The 15,857-nt window shown below is 43.9% G+C and overlaps 1 protein-coding gene across 5 annotated transcripts in view; it reads right to left on the reverse strand.

Moving 5' to 3' along the window:
• ppfia4 (PTPRF interacting protein alpha 4) overlaps positions 1–15,857 on the reverse strand; it is a 55,259-nt gene that overhangs the window by 31,198 nt on the left and 8,204 nt on the right. Inside the window, exon 1 of one of the 5 annotated variants that reach the window (XM_076755254.1) lies at positions 7,448–7,775. The exons of the other annotated variants lie outside the window; for them this stretch is intronic. The gene's annotated coding sequence lies outside the window, so the exon portion shown is untranslated. Of the gene's footprint in view, positions 1–7,447; positions 7,776–15,857 lie in introns of those variants that run through there. 5 annotated transcript variants of the gene reach the window in all.

Genomic DNA, 15,857 nt, shown 5'->3' on the forward strand with positions numbered 1-15,857 from the left:
TAACATGCCCATCTGAGTGGTCCCTGAACGCAACACAGACGCAGCAGTTACGAATCATTGCCGACATGCATCATGACGACTGGACGGACAATTATTTTTCTGTTGAAGTAAAGTGAAGTAAGACAAACCAGTGTGTCTAAGTTAGTTTATGAGGACGCACACACTGATTAAAAAGGCTAAAAACGAGCTTCATTACACTGACACGCTTAACTGGATGAGCTCCAACCAGCTGACGTGCCTGACAGCCAATAACATGAAACCACTGAGCTGCAAAGCAACAACCTGCTACTGAGAGTCAAAGTCTCAGTTCTGCTCCAGACTGACTGACCCCAAAGAAACCTGGAAAACCTGCTGCGAGTATCATCATCATCATCATCATCATTATCATCATCATCATCATCATCATCATCATCATCATCATCACTACCATCTGACATCAGACGCCTCATCAAAGAGAAGCAGTCCCAGCCGTCACAGAGGTTAGTGTGATCTATGTGTTCAGTAGTTAAGCGCGGCCCTCCTATAAAAATTGAACGGGCCCTTGATAGGAAAAAGTTTTCCACCGCTGCCACAGACTGTAGACAGAGCCAATGTGACATCATCCACTGGTTTGCGGACTCCCATTTTGAAGCCTCGAGTTTGGCATTAGCTCCATCCACTAATTATACTGTCTATTTGACAGACCAGCGTTTCAGATCTAATTTTCTAATCCTCCTGTCGGGCTGTGTCCAACAACCAATCAGATGAGGAGGACTGCATGTGTGTAGCCTGAGAGGTGAATCCAAAAGAAGCTCTGAAGTTTCTGCTCTCACAGCTGTGAGCACACTGTTCAAATGGGAACGGCCCAGATGACAGCATGTACATTTCTGTCAACTCAAAGCTCCTCTTGATTATGAGTCGCTCGAATGGCAACTGTAACACTGTAAAACTGACAGGGACAAAACATCTTTGTATACACACACACACACACACACACACACACACACACACACACACACAGCCGTTTCCCTCGACTATCCAGATATCAGACACAATCATCACTCCGGGAAGATTTATCCGTCCTTCTAGGTCGCCACCTTCCCCGTCACCTCGTTCCCTCGCTCCTCCTCTTCCTCCTCCTGCTCTCCTTATTTGTTTTTATTTCAGTCTCTTCCGTCACCTCCTCCCTTCTGCCTCTGTCTAAAGCACCTGTGTCAGCGCTGACTCTTTCTCCTGCTGTCCTCATCACTCAGTCGGAGCGCACGGCCTGCATGTCTCCTTCAGCGTGTCCTCCTCAAGCTCGTGGTCAGCCCAGAGGGAAGCCTATTACTACGACAATGCACACAATCATCGCAAACAACCGGCACGGTTTGTACACACATTCACTGCTGAACTCCGCGCGCAGCTTCAACTAGTCTGAACCTGAAATGGAAAAATGTTCCTCTCTTTGTAACCATGTATGAATATTTTATTCTCACATCTTCAAAAAAATATGTTAATCATATTCTGTTTATACGGAATAAAAAAAGTTTAAGTTGACATAACAACAATGCTTAACCAATCTACGATACACACATGCACAGCTTCAGTCAGTCTGATTATATTAATATATACACCTCTATTATACACAAACATGTTGACTCATTCACTGAAAAATACACAAACTAACACACACGCGTCCTCCAGAGACCGCACAAACACACATGCTCGGCCCGTCCCAGCTGCTCTGTTTTGCAGATGAAAGTGTATCATGGTTCTACAGGAAAGCAGGAGATGCATCAAACACAGCTGTATTAATATTAATCTTCATATTCAGAGTAAATAAACTGCTCCAAGGGTACATCCAGCATAATTTTCAATAATCTCTTCTCTTCCCAATCCTTCATGTAGCTAAAAACGGCTGTGAGTAATGAGCAGCCTAGGTGTTGTGTGTTTGCGGAGGTCAGGAACGCTGCTCTTGCCCTTCACAGAGTGCAAACTGCAGTGGCAGGGTGTAACTCTACACCACTGAGAGTGTGTGTGTGCGTGCGTGTGTGTCTACAGTAAGTCTACAATAACTGTAACTGTAATGACACAGGCACGACAGGCACCTCTCGTGGTGCCTGAAAGTGAGGCGTCACACTGCTGCCCTGTCCTTCTCACACGGCCTCTGTCCTTCTTACACATGGAGGCAAACATGGAGCGTGGGGCTGAATACAAAACCACTATCAGTACTGAGCAGGCTTTTCACATTAGTTGTATAATTGTGAGTATGGTTTTCTAAGGCTAGGCTAATTATGAGAAAACATATTGGTCAAGATCAACAGCACAGCAAATTAATTCAACAAGGTTTCTTCTTGAGCACGTTCTACAAGGTTAAAGGATTAAAGTATCCACCATCACACACATTGTACCCCCTTGTCCTCCATGTTTATAGTCTACACATCCCATGGGACTGCAATACCCTTGAGTTTGATCTTGTGTCAGGGGTACAGAGATGTTTTGCATTGGGGCTAACCACCTGAATTTTTTTTATATATATATGTATATATATTTAGAAATGTTCTGTATTCTGTTTGCATTATATACCTGAAGGTGGTCTGTGTGTACGTGATTAAATTAAATAGATATTTACAAGACAAACACAAAATCATAAGAAGATTGACATTTGACTGGTATAATATGTGCAATCTGTACATGTTATAATACTCAAATACTAAGATGTGTGTAATATAAACAACAGAATTAACAGCATAATTATAATCTTAAAATGGTGGCTTGTATATGGCATTTGACAAGGCAATGGGAGGTGCTGTGTGTCCTTCTGTCACTTTTTACACAAGCATTCCCCATAATGTGCAAACATTTGTCCCATTTCTACCTTCTGCAGGGACGTGTTGTTAGTACAGCGTGCGCATTATGATGTTCTACTGTACGCCTGACTTCTAAAGCAAAATCACGTCCGCTCTATCAGTGAAGTGGCATCATTTTATCAAACCAAATCCAGAATGAGAGGTGTCACTTTGGGTGCTTCGCTGGGACAGACACGCAGCTGCAGTGTGGACAAGATCACGCTGCGTCCAAACTGAGTAAATCTGTCCATTTCAGTCTTCATCAGCTCGCTCTAGTTGACATTTCAAGTGCACTATGAAACATTAAGATCAGTCTGCTTTATTTTGTTTGACACTAAAATGAAAAGATGTCAAAATGGAGCACAAGTAGTTGTCTTTAATGCTGCATTCACCACAAGAAATAAATAAATAAATAAGTACGACTACAGCAGCAGCCCACAGCCAATATCTTCACACCTCGATAAAAAGCTCCAGTTTAATGAAAAGATGCTGCTTTATTTCACATTGTAGCAGCTGTGTTATACATTCACACTGCAAAGCACACATTCCACTTGTCTCATTTCACAAATTAAAATATTTCCTACAGGTGCTGCTCTTTACTGTGAAAACGTATTTGCGCACTCCTCACATGCTCGTCTGGCTGTGATTGGTGAGCAGCGGCTGCTGCGTTACAACTGATTGGACTGTTTAACGCTAAATGACCTGCTTTATTCCTCTTCCCTCCATCCACAAATCCATGTCAGTCATCGATTCTACTCGTCCAGCCAGTGAAACTTACAAAAAACTGCTCATCTAATATGGCAGCCTTTGGGAGTGCCAGGGTGTGGTGGTGGTGACAGAGGGAGGAAAGAGGGAGAGCGAGAGAGAGGAGCACGAACAATGTGTCACGAAAGACTGTCTTGTCTCTCACGCAGATTCTTAAAATACACAGCTTTTCTTTTCATAGCTCAGACACCCCACATACACACACACACACACACACACACACACACACACACACACACAGATACGATGCATTGAATATTAAACCAACATGGCAGTGTTAGAAATTAGATCTGCGCTATGTTCACATGTTTATAGGTGGGTGATTCATAAAGCACATTCTGCAAGTTACTTACACACACACACACACACACACACACACACACACACGTGTTTCTACAATTACCAATCTTGTTCAATGTAAAATCTTGTGCTCAGACTTTATGTGTACTGTACATGTTAGATGCTAAATTCAGTGGTGGTTCTATAGAGCTCCAGGCAACAGGACACATACTGTACAGCACGGCTCTGCCACCGGCTTAGGAGCATGAGCGCACGCACACACGCACACACGCACACACGCACACACGCACACGCATGCACGCACGCACGCACGCACGCACGCACGCGCACACACACACACACACACACACACACACACACACACACACACACACACACACGGACCAGGAGTAGCACACAGCTCTTTAAATATGATTCGCCTCTAATCTGTTCTGTACTATGATGGCCATGGTATGAAGCATTGCAGCCTTGTGTGTGTGTGTGTCTGTGAGTGTGCGTGTGTGTGTGTGTGTGTGCACATTCATCACAAGGCCATGGATGATTTATTTATGAAATGTGATTTTTCTTTCTGGTGCTCTCCAGCCTTGTATCTCAAACTCACACGCTCATTCACTCAGTCACTCACTCTCTCGCTCTCTTTCTCACGCACACACACACACACACACACACACACACACACACACACACACGCAGTGGTCACTCTCAATCATACTTTGCTGTTACACTGATGTACAGTATTTGCTCTACCAAGAAATGATTTTGTTTATTTCGGGATATGAGGATTTAAATCCTGTGTGTGTAATATGAGCATGTTTGAGGGGGATGGGGTCATTTAGTGCGTGTGTTTGTGCCTATATTGTGTTTATGTGAGTGACTGTGTGTGTGTGTGTGTGTGTGTGTCTGAGTGGTTACTGTAGCAGTCCCTTATTTTTCCACCAGTTTAATCCCTCACAAAGTACCATTCCCTCTCCTTATGACTCACACAGTGGCAGCTCATTTTCATGGAGAATACAGGCACTTTTTATGTCACTGTGTGTGTTTGTGCATGTGTTCTCTCATATTTTCACGCTAACAATAATCCTGAAATGCGTCAGGGTCATTCTGCCTGCAGTTTCATCACCGCTGCGTGTACCCTGATGTCTGTGTGGTCAACTTGTATGCAGTGCACTCGTCAAGGCCGGTGGGTGAAAAAAATGGAGGAGAGAGGAGGAAATATTTATGCGAGTGGGTGTGGCACAGATTGCGTGAGTAACTTCTCTGCCACTTCTTTGCTCTTTGTGTGTGTCTTTGTGTGTGCGTGAAGTGAAGTCAGTCACACTGAGTGACTGAGTGAGCTCATCTGTTCTGGAGGTCTATAAATATTGTAGATGCAACGTGCCTGCAGTAGACCTTCTCAGCAAGCTACTGTATGATGTCATCCTGGCACACCTCTAACAACACACACGCACACACACAGCTGTGCTGCCAAGGCCTAATATCCATGGCAACGCTGGGGTGTGGTAGGCAGGGATGCAGAGCCCACGGCTGTTTAATGAATCCAGCAGCTCAGACACTAACATCTTCAAACTTCTATATTTCCTTCATTACATTCCCTCCATCTTCACTTCCTGTGTTGGGCTCCTGTTTGCTTTGTGAACTGTTCCTCCTCCTCTGCCCTGCGTTCATTCGGACGGCAGGAACATGAGAAAATGGTTGGTTGAATCTGAACTCTGCATCACGATTACCTTCAGACCTGAAACTATCACTCAAATCATCAATTATTTGATCAACAAATGATCAATCGGCAACTACTGTGAGAATTATTGTCATTTTTCAAGCTTCTCGAATGTGAATTTTGAAATGTTGATAAGACAAAACATGACATGGGACGGCCATTTTCTCATTTTATAGACGAAACAATTAATTGAAAAAATAAGATAAGACTTTATTGATCCCACACCATTAAGTCGTTACAGCCAGCAAGTATTACAAAGACAGTACTAATACTGATGATGGAAATAGTGCCTCTAAATGTTCTAATGTAATAATGTATCAAACATTTTCTTTGTGAACAGACCTGCGATAAGACTCTGCCCTCGCAGTGAACCTCCTGTGTATGTGCACACTCAGTTGCTAAGAAATCTTCTAAGGGGAGTTTGCTTAAATCAAAGAAGACGTACTGTACGTTCTGTTTAATGGCGTTCAGGTTTGTGAGTGTTCTGTTTCACTGCTTACTTTCTCCATATTTCATATCTATCAACACCGTCTACTATCAATAAAGGCCAAAGATGCCCCCCATATAAATAAACATGCTCTGTTTCAAATACCTCTGTTGCTGTTCTTCTCTTGGCCATGCACTCGTCTTATTGTATGACATGATTGTGTTTCAGGCGATGGGTCAGATTGCTCTCCTTTCCTCTTGAAGCCGCAGCTATTTTTATCAGTACATACATTGAATTTCATTTTGATTTTCTATCATCTTTGCTGAAGCCCACACCTCTGACATGGCATCTTTTTTTTCTCTACCAGCTCTTCCTCATCTGTTGGCTCACCTGCAGCAGCCATTTCTCTGACGGTTGAGTCGTTTCTCTGTCTGTTAGGCTGAGCACGCGTGCTTTATCAAAGTCATGGTTAAAGTGTAAGGTGGAGCAGCGTCGACTCCAGGACTGCATCTAACGATAATTTTCACTCTCAGTTGATCTGCTTATTATTTTCTAGATTAACTGGTTAATAAGTTAAAAGTCAGAAAATGGAGAAAAATGGCCATCGCAATTTCCCAGAGTCCAATTTAAATTGCTTGTTTTGTCCGATCAAGGGTCCAAAACTCAAAGCTTCTCATTTTGCGATCACAGAAAACAGGAACCAATGAACTTTTAGCATTCCTGCCTAAAAAAATGACTGAAATATCCGATTATCAAAAGGTTTGATTTCAGCCCCAGTCAACCCCACTTCCTGTGTCTAGAACAAACCAACACAAAGGACGCAACCACACGCTGCCTGACAGCGGCTGTTTGTACTCAGGCTTAGATGTGACTCGTTGTTCCACCTTTGGGTGCATTACAGGCTCGCTCTGCACATTTTGACTGAACTGCTCAGCCTTGGGTGATGGGACAGTAAGCAGAGTGTGAAACATGCCACGCAGTATCCGCATGAGCTTCCTCCTGTTTGTTCTCTCCTGGTCCATGGCTGCTTTCATCATCCTGTCCCAGTGAACAGGGGATTCCTCCACATAGTCCTTCAGCCAGACCCACTAACACACTGAGCTGCTCGGCTTTGGCAGTCGATAACAAGCAGCCATGAAGGTTGAAGCCAACGAATACACACACACGTTACTCACAAACATGCTACACACACAAACAAATACCATTCAAAGGGTCAAACTGACATAACTTGTATCAAAAACATTATCTTTCATATGTAGCTGCTTGCACTATAAGACTTTAAAGCTCATGCAGGTGACGTTTAAAACGTCGTATTCAGATTTGGGTGATATGGCCATAAAATATCACAATATTTTAAGGCATTTCTGCCGTAATGATATTCTCAATGACATGACAACAAAATACTGAAAAACATTTTAGTTCAGAACTCACAGCAGCTGTTGAGCTCTCCTCCAGGGATTTTCGGCTCTTCTCGTTCTCAACTGGTTGCTTCTGCTTGAGGTGGTGAATTAAGTTTGTTTTACTGCCCCTTTTGTTGTTACTGTCTTCTCGCACTTCTTACATATCACTGCGGTTTGTTTTACATCTGATCTTTTGTAACCAAACCACTTCCACATTACTGAAGTCGCTGCCCTTTTTGGAACCAACTCTGTGGCTTACTGTGGCTTTCAGCCATGCTTGGTGTTGCTGTGTGTAACAGAATGATGTCATTATGTCAGCAAGGGGGAATACTGCCGCTATCATGACACAAATTCTTTAAATCACACTAAAATCTCTACTGATATTATAGCGAGCGATATGATATGGCACACCTCACATGTTATTAATCACATGTGAGAAAATATGCATGCACACACACACGCACACACAGACACACAAACATATGGAGTTGCTGACAGTTGGTGTCCCACAGGACAGAAGGTGTCAGGAAGTCAACATCATCCTCTCCCTCTCCCTCCCCCCGTTTCCATGGAGACTGAATTTGCAGGGCTCTGAGAGGTGAGGAGGAGAGAGAAAACCCTGAGTCTGCATGTGAACACGCACGCAGGCACGCACACGCGCACACACACACACACGCAAAAACATGTATGGGGTCCGACTGGCTGACAGACTGCCATGCAGAGATGTTAAGAAGGTGAAAGGACAGACAGAGGGTCTGCAGGACATCGATGAAGGCACAGTTTATGTTGTGTGTCGATGTATGTGGGAGATTGCGGGACTTGTTCGCACCGAGCCCTCTGGGTGAGAGAGTAACACTGGAGGGACGGACGTATATTCCGTTGGGTCAGCATTAAACAAGCTCCAACTGGCTCTGTTCCCACGGGGTGTTGTGTGTGGCCTTTATGTTTGTGTGTGTCGGTGTGAACGCGTGTGATGACAATGATGCACCGTAGGTATGAGATGAGATGACAGGAATGAAAATAACCTGACGACAAATTTAGATGATCTTTGCGTCAGTAATAAACGGCCATTATTTGACATTGGAGGCAAAGACGTCGGCTTTCAGTGCTTTGTTTATAGCTTATTTTCATGAATGAAAATAAAGAATCAGCTCTCACTTGCAGAGCAGCGGAGGCTTTCCCCAGGCCGTGTCAGTTCAAATGCTCTAAATCAGCCAGACTGGAAGGATTTAAGCAGCTGTTTATGGAGGTTTGCCAATCAAGAGCAAGTGCAGTTGTGCTGTATTAACTGTTAATCTGTATCTGGCTGTAAGGATGGATGGCTGATTATTTAACCTAAGTGATAGATCAAACAGTGCAGGGCCCTCCATTAAATATCTGATCATATGAAACATTAAAAACGTAATAATATCGATATAGCAACAATCATAAAGGCAATGTAAGAGCTCTCCATTAAATATTGTATCACCGTCAGTGTATATCCTATTCTCTTATCATCACTTGCCCTTGCTCTTCAGTATGTTGAGCTGTTTATAAGCAGGGAGGTCTATTACTGTAATTTGGCAGCCATGGAAACAGTATAGAGTTACAGAACAACAGACAGCAGACGACAAGATGTGTTTAAAAGAGAGCGAACAGGAAACAAATACCAAATAAAGGCCTTTCACTATAAAAAGAGTACTGTGTGTGTTTGTGAGTGAGTGTGTGCGTGTGTGTGAGTGTGCGCTCCCTCCAGGGTAACCCCCCCCCACCCCGGCTCACGCAAGATAGCAGAGAGAAGAGAAGAGAAGAGAAGAGAAGAGAAGAGAAGAGAAGAGAAGAGAAGAGAAGAGAAGAGAAGAGAAGACGTTGCTGACACAAGATGCTGACATGCCAGCACTGGTTGAGAGAGGGCTGACAGAATGAGACAAGGGGAAAGGAAACGGAGGATCAGATAGGAGAAGGCAAAAATGAACAGATCACAATGACAAAAGGATGTGACTGAAACTGGAGAGGCACAGGATGGAGAGGAATATAGGAAGATGGCAGCGGAAGTGAAGGGTGGGGTGGGGTGGGGGGGTGGAGGATGACCTTTATGTAACTCAACTACAGACACTTCCTCTCTGTCTCAGTCCGTCTCCCATTCACCATTGTCTTCCCGTCTTCATTTGCAAGAGGACACATGCTTAATGGTGTCAAAATTAAAACGGCTTTCCGCGGGGGCTTTTAGCAGCCTTCACTAAACCTGAGCAGGAGGGATGAGTGCATGCCCACTCCTCCACTCGCTCCCACACTACTGCGCACAGCGCTTGCAATTAAAATTTTAATTTAATTTTTATGTTACCCCTATGAAATTTTAAAAGGTGTTAGCTCACAGCTGTCACATGCTGGGGTAAATGGCAAACACATAAATTCATTCTTCTGCCAGGGTTGTGCATACAGGGCTGTTCGGCATCTAGAGACCGGCTCAGCTAATTCTATAATGACACACTGTTACATACAATGTGAACTAATTGTAAATAGCTTGAATTTGTAACATTTGGAAAGGTAAAGGTAGCAGTACTGGACAGTGTTAGTGAGATAATTCTAGAAATGAGCTGAACATCACTCTTGTAGAAACCTGATACAACATTCATCAGTGTAAATCTGTTCACTTTTAGATTTTGGCTAAATTTTGGTTGAATTCAGCAACTATCCTGGGATTTTTCCCCCAATTACAGCAATGGAACATTTTTAATTTGCTACAGCAATGATGACTCATGTAGTAGTAGTCGTATTAGCGGCACCCAGTCATGCCAAACTGACAGAAAAAAACATACAAATTAAATTATATTGCCATTTCAGTATCATTCAAACACTAAATATATTGCGACCAGTGACTGTACTGAATGATGAAGGATATTTGTGAACAAATTCAACTTTTCCTACATGCAAGGACGGCCATGCTTCTGTGTCTTACAAATGCTGCCAAGAAACTTGGTCTCTTTGAGCACACTATAGAATTAGCATGCACCTATAGACTGAAGCCCAATGAGCTGTATGCTAATGGTAAACAGACAGAGCTACCATCAGTCTTAAGTCAAACAGAATGCTGCTGACTACAGGTGCCTAATTATAGTTATCCAGATCTAGGCCATTTCCAATTGCATATACCGCAGGCCATTTCCAATTAAATAGTCACAAGCTTTTCTCAGTGCGTTTATGATCTTTGTTTATATTCTCTACTGACAGGGGACTTACAATGAGTGCAAAGGTCAAGGTGTTCAAAAACATCTAAAAGGCATCTGAAGTCACTGACTTAACTGAAGTGTTTGTGTGCTTTAAGTGTGTGTGTGTTTGTGCTAAAGAGGTAGAGTGGGTGAGAGCTGGCACGAGTGAATGAAAGGCCTATTGGAGTGTGGAATTGAGGGCAAGACGAGACGGTGCGGGGAATACGGCAACAGAGAGAGACAGAGAGAGAGAGAGAGGGAGAGAGAGAGAGAGAGAGAGAGAGGGAGAGAGGGAGGGAGGGAGGGAGGGAGGAGAGCAGCTAAGTGTGAATGATTCCTCTTGCACTGAGGCAGGCCACGTCATAACCCCCATTATTCTAATGGGGCACCACAATGCTTACTGACCTTCATCATCGACAGACACGGCTGGCCACAGAGATGACAGTGAGTGTGTGTGTGTGTCAGTTATTCATACAATTACAATATGTGGGAGCAGAGCTGGCTATTAGCGTTGTAATTAGATGTACTACATGGACTTTACAATGCAACCACAAAACAAATGTTTCCGTAGTACCATTGGAACAGTGCAATGCTAAGATGCGCATGCATACACACATACATGCACACACACCACATTTAGGTATGATAAGATATTCTCCAGCTGCTATGAAGACGTGAAGCCTCATCAGACCTCCTGCTTTAATGAGCTGATTTGGGTCAATTCAATGCACACACATAATTGCTAAAGGACATATGCACACACATACGCTTCCACTTGATACGGTATGTTAATAAAGCCCCTCAATAAAAAATAACAATTTGGGATCCATCCAGCTTTGCTTCATCAAGCTGACATCAAGAGACTGAAATCAATCACAGACTGAATCCAAAAATATGCATGTTTTTACAGAATGTGGAAGTTTCTGGTCCAATCTGATATCCCAGCAGCTGTGCTCCCACCTCATGCCGCCAGAGCAAAGCTGTAAGTACAGTGAACCGGCGGAGAGATATGAAGCATTATCTGACAGAACGATAGCTAACTAATAGACCTCTCAGCACACACGCTTAAAGCCATCAGCACTGATAAGGCAGAGAGCGAGGGAGCGCGAGAGATAGTCAGTGAATCTGAGGAAGAGAAAGAAGAGAGGGGAGCGAGACTTTGAAGAGAGAGGACAGATCAGCGTGCGCGTAATCTTAATATGGATATTGGATCGTCACTGAGTCAACTCAAGTGTATTCGCTGAGTGATTTTAAACAACAGGTTCTTTTGGCTTTACGACAAACAACTAGACACAAAAACTAATTAAACCAAAGACGATAAAAAGAAGCTAAACCAAAGATGATAAAAATTCAAAGAAACAGGGGGAGAGCGTGTGTGTGTGTGCGTGTATAAAACTGTGCACACACGTTTGAGTGTCTGCACCAACCCACGTGTCTGTGAATGGAGCTGGAAGTAAATGAATAACAGACTGCAGCTGAGAACTGAGGCATGTTTGTAGGTGGTGCTGAATAAACGGGTTTGATTTAATAACGAGCCGAGACGATCTGAGAGCTTTCTCTGGATGTACATGCACCAAAAATATCTTATTAGCCTCTCCAGTGCCACGTACTTATTGAACTCATGCTGTTTCAGTCTGCCTCAGATAGCGTCTGTTCAGTAGTGTAAAGTTGCTGCACGTCATTGTGTATTTATCAAAACCTATCCTCACAACACAGCGTATTCTGGCGTCCGGTCGGCCATGATGGGCTGGATAACATTCGCATCAGCACATGCATCTTTCTCCGTGTGAGACATCCAAGTCTGAGTGGTCTGTGTGTGTTCGTGCATGTGTGGCTGTGCATGTGTGTGATGTATCAGCTCAGTTGGACACTTACTAGATGAGGAAGTGCTGACTCGGTGTGGGCAATTCATCACTTGAACCATTTTGTTATGCAAGACATCAACACCTCTAGCGTCACACCTGGAGTAACTAACTGGGTGCGATAAGACCGGATGATCATAATCTGTTTAATAGCTCCTTTTTAAAGTGTCCATCAATTAATTACATGAACACTTTACCCAAACATGCACTCTGCACGCCTACATTAGAAAATAAAAGTGAACATTGATTATTACCCAAACTCCACTGCAGTGCACAGCTACTTCCTGGTTAACATCACTTCCAAACAAGTGCTTTAGAGAAGAGGGTTAAAGCTGCACTCAACGATATTTTTCTATTAGCAAAGCCTCAAACGACATGTGTCACATGGAAGGTGTCGCTTACTGTGACAGACCCACAGATACTTATCATGACGCTCTGCAGTCTACAGAACATTTTAGCATTTTTTCAGCTAGCTGTTTTGGTTTTACAGCCTGCAACTTGACAGTCGGTTCAGTCTCAGCCCTCTCTGTTTTCAGCTGCAGCAGACAGCTGTTTTCAGGCGGCAAAGTTAGCGACTAGCTGGCCAGCATAATAGAGCAGCTAGCAGCTAATGAGCCAGATATTTCCCTCAGGGGTTAGTGGAGAGCAAAACGGAGCTAAAAGGAGAGTGAATATCGGACTTGCATTTGTTAGACGGACAGAAACACATCTAACAAATGCATTAACTCAAAATTACAGCTAATGTTGCTCCGAATCTGATTGATGTGTAAATGAGCAACATGTCAGCCACCTCAACTTTGACAACCTGCCAAGTGACCAACAACGCAGGTTAAAATAGATTTGATGAAATTATTCTTCTCATGTTGCTCATGAATTGAGTTATACAGCTGTGTCACTGTGTCACTGGTCCTCGTGTCTAACATTTAGCTGGGGAGCAAAACTATTTCATAACAAATGGAAATGATGGCAAAAACTCTGAATAATGAACCAATTCATAAAGAAAACTGACTTCTTCTTTAAAAACCACTTCTAACTCAGGCTTTATTTTGAGCCACTATATTACTCATCTGAGATTCAGCTGAATGAAAAACACATTGTTGAACACATTACTCCTGAGAAATAGTTTCCATATCACTCACAGCTCTGCTGTTTAGTCATGCCAGTTCATAAAGGCTACTAATGTAGAAAAATATCCAAAATATTAACCTTTTTCTATTACGGGTAAATGTCACTCACAGATGCACATTTATGATTCATATCCTGAAACCGGATTAACGCAAATGATCAAACAACGACACATAAACACATAAAAAGGTATGATGCACTCTGGAGCCTTTTCACTTAACAGGCAGATGCACATACAGAAACATCTGAGCCATTAGCTGCAGCATATACAGCAATATTTGTCCTACCACTGTGCCCCTCTCCCAAATCCTGCGTTTCACTTGCACCGCCACATTCTCTCAAATCTCTGTGTGTGCCTGTCTGTGGGTGCGCGAGCATGTGTGTGTGTGTGTGGGTGTGCATGAGGGTGTTATTGACAGTCAGCAGCGGGGGGTGTGTGCTATGTTGTGAGACACTGACAAGCTGTATTTCATGGAGCAGATGAAGCATTTTGAAGTTCTTTAAATCCCTTTAAGGGTCCAGCCGGGGACTTAGCTTCTGATGCCGCCGCCTCTGCTGCTGCTGCTTAAGTCTCTTGCTGGGAAAAACTGGGGTCTAGAAGATGTCGCCCCTGTTACTGTGCGTGTGTGTGTTTGTGTGTGTGTGTGTGTGTGTGTGTGTGTATGTTTTTGGGAGAGGGCCTGTCTGCATGTATTGTCTTGCTTTTTCTTCTGTGTCTTTGCACATGATTACAAATTTAGAACATATACCCTTAAGTTCATGTTGACTCTGGCCCCCCAACCTCTACGCCCCAACCCCAGTCCAACATCCACGCCCCCTCCCATCCACTGACGCCTGATCTTCTATTCTGAGGGAGTCACAGGAGGGAAAGCGAACTGACAGAGTTCCAATAGTGTGGTTGTTAGACATGGCAGGGCTGCTGTGGGCTTACCTGCTGGCTGGAAAACTTCAGCTCACATCCCCCTGCTCCTCCTCCTCCTCCTCCTCTTTCTCATTCTGTCCTTCCCTGCCTCCCTCCGTCATTACTCTTGCCTTCCCCTCTGGTGGTCCTGCAACTCCAATCGCTCTGCTCTTATTACCAGGCAGAGGGAACTCACACACACATACACATTGACTGTTGGTTCTTCCCATTACCAGAGCATGTCCCCTGCTGCTGGGGACCGTCAGGTATACGCTTAATTCGGCTTTTTCTTCCTGACTTATTCTGTTTCGGTCTCTCTTTGCTAAGTCTCATGCTCTGTATCTGTCTCACTTTCCCACTCCTTCTCTTCCTTCCCTCACTCTCCTTCTCTCTCCCAGGCAGCCAGGGGGACAAATTGGCGCCCGGCTGAGCTAAATGTGCCTGGTGCTGAGAGCCAGATGGTACTGGCAGAGGGATGGAGAGAGCGAGGGATGGATGCTACTGAGAGATGGAGCGCTGAAGCCGTGGTGTTGCATGGCAGCGTGGGGGAGCTAGCTTTGCACACTAATAATCTATTAGCGCTCAGGGGCCCGAAAGCTGTGCACAAGCTCGTGCCAGGGGCCAGTCTGACCCGGATAGAGCTTTCTGGGCATGCTTGAATCAGGACTGGACGACGTACTCAGGAAGGAGGATTGTGGAGTGACCTGCTAAGAAGTGGAGCAAAAGAGACTGACAGATGATGTAAAGCTGTCATGATGCAGCAGGAGGAGAGGAGAGGATAAGAAAGAGACAGACACAGAGAGAGAGAGAGGTGTGATGTCAGTCAGCTGCTGGGAGGTAGATATGTTGTTAATTAGACTCACTTCTTCTGGGGTTATTTGAGTTTGTCTCTTTCTCTCTTGCAAAATTATGAATCTGCCCACGGGTTTGGACAGTAGCTCTCTGACTCGTCTATGAAAACGGACGGTTGGGCAAAGGAATGAGAAGAAAAGGATCATTTATTACTATTTGGCTCTTATTTTTGTCGTTTAGACCGTCATTTCAATCAGTACTAGAACTCTGTATGAGCCAAGAAAATTGCTGAAATCTGGAAATGCAGCAAAATTAGTGAAAGAGTCTGTGACAAGAAATAGAAGCTGTTCGACATGGTTTTGACCTAAACTACTTACCGTAGTTGTATGCCTGCACGCCTACGCCTGTCAAATGAGGGACACCCATTTCAGATGCACTAACTTCAGTTTCACATACAAATGTAGTGGTTTCGATAATAAACTTTTGGGTTGTTTACAGCCTGTCCTTGACGAAGGACTGCTTGTGTTTCTTTCCCCGTCTGAACATTTTTAGCGATGTCTTTCGGTGTCTCTC

Source organism: Chaetodon auriga, chromosome 2 (genome assembly GCF_051107435.1).
Source record: "Chaetodon auriga isolate fChaAug3 chromosome 2, fChaAug3.hap1, whole genome shotgun sequence".
Taxonomy (NCBI): domain Eukaryota; kingdom Metazoa; phylum Chordata; class Actinopteri; order Chaetodontiformes; family Chaetodontidae; genus Chaetodon; species Chaetodon auriga.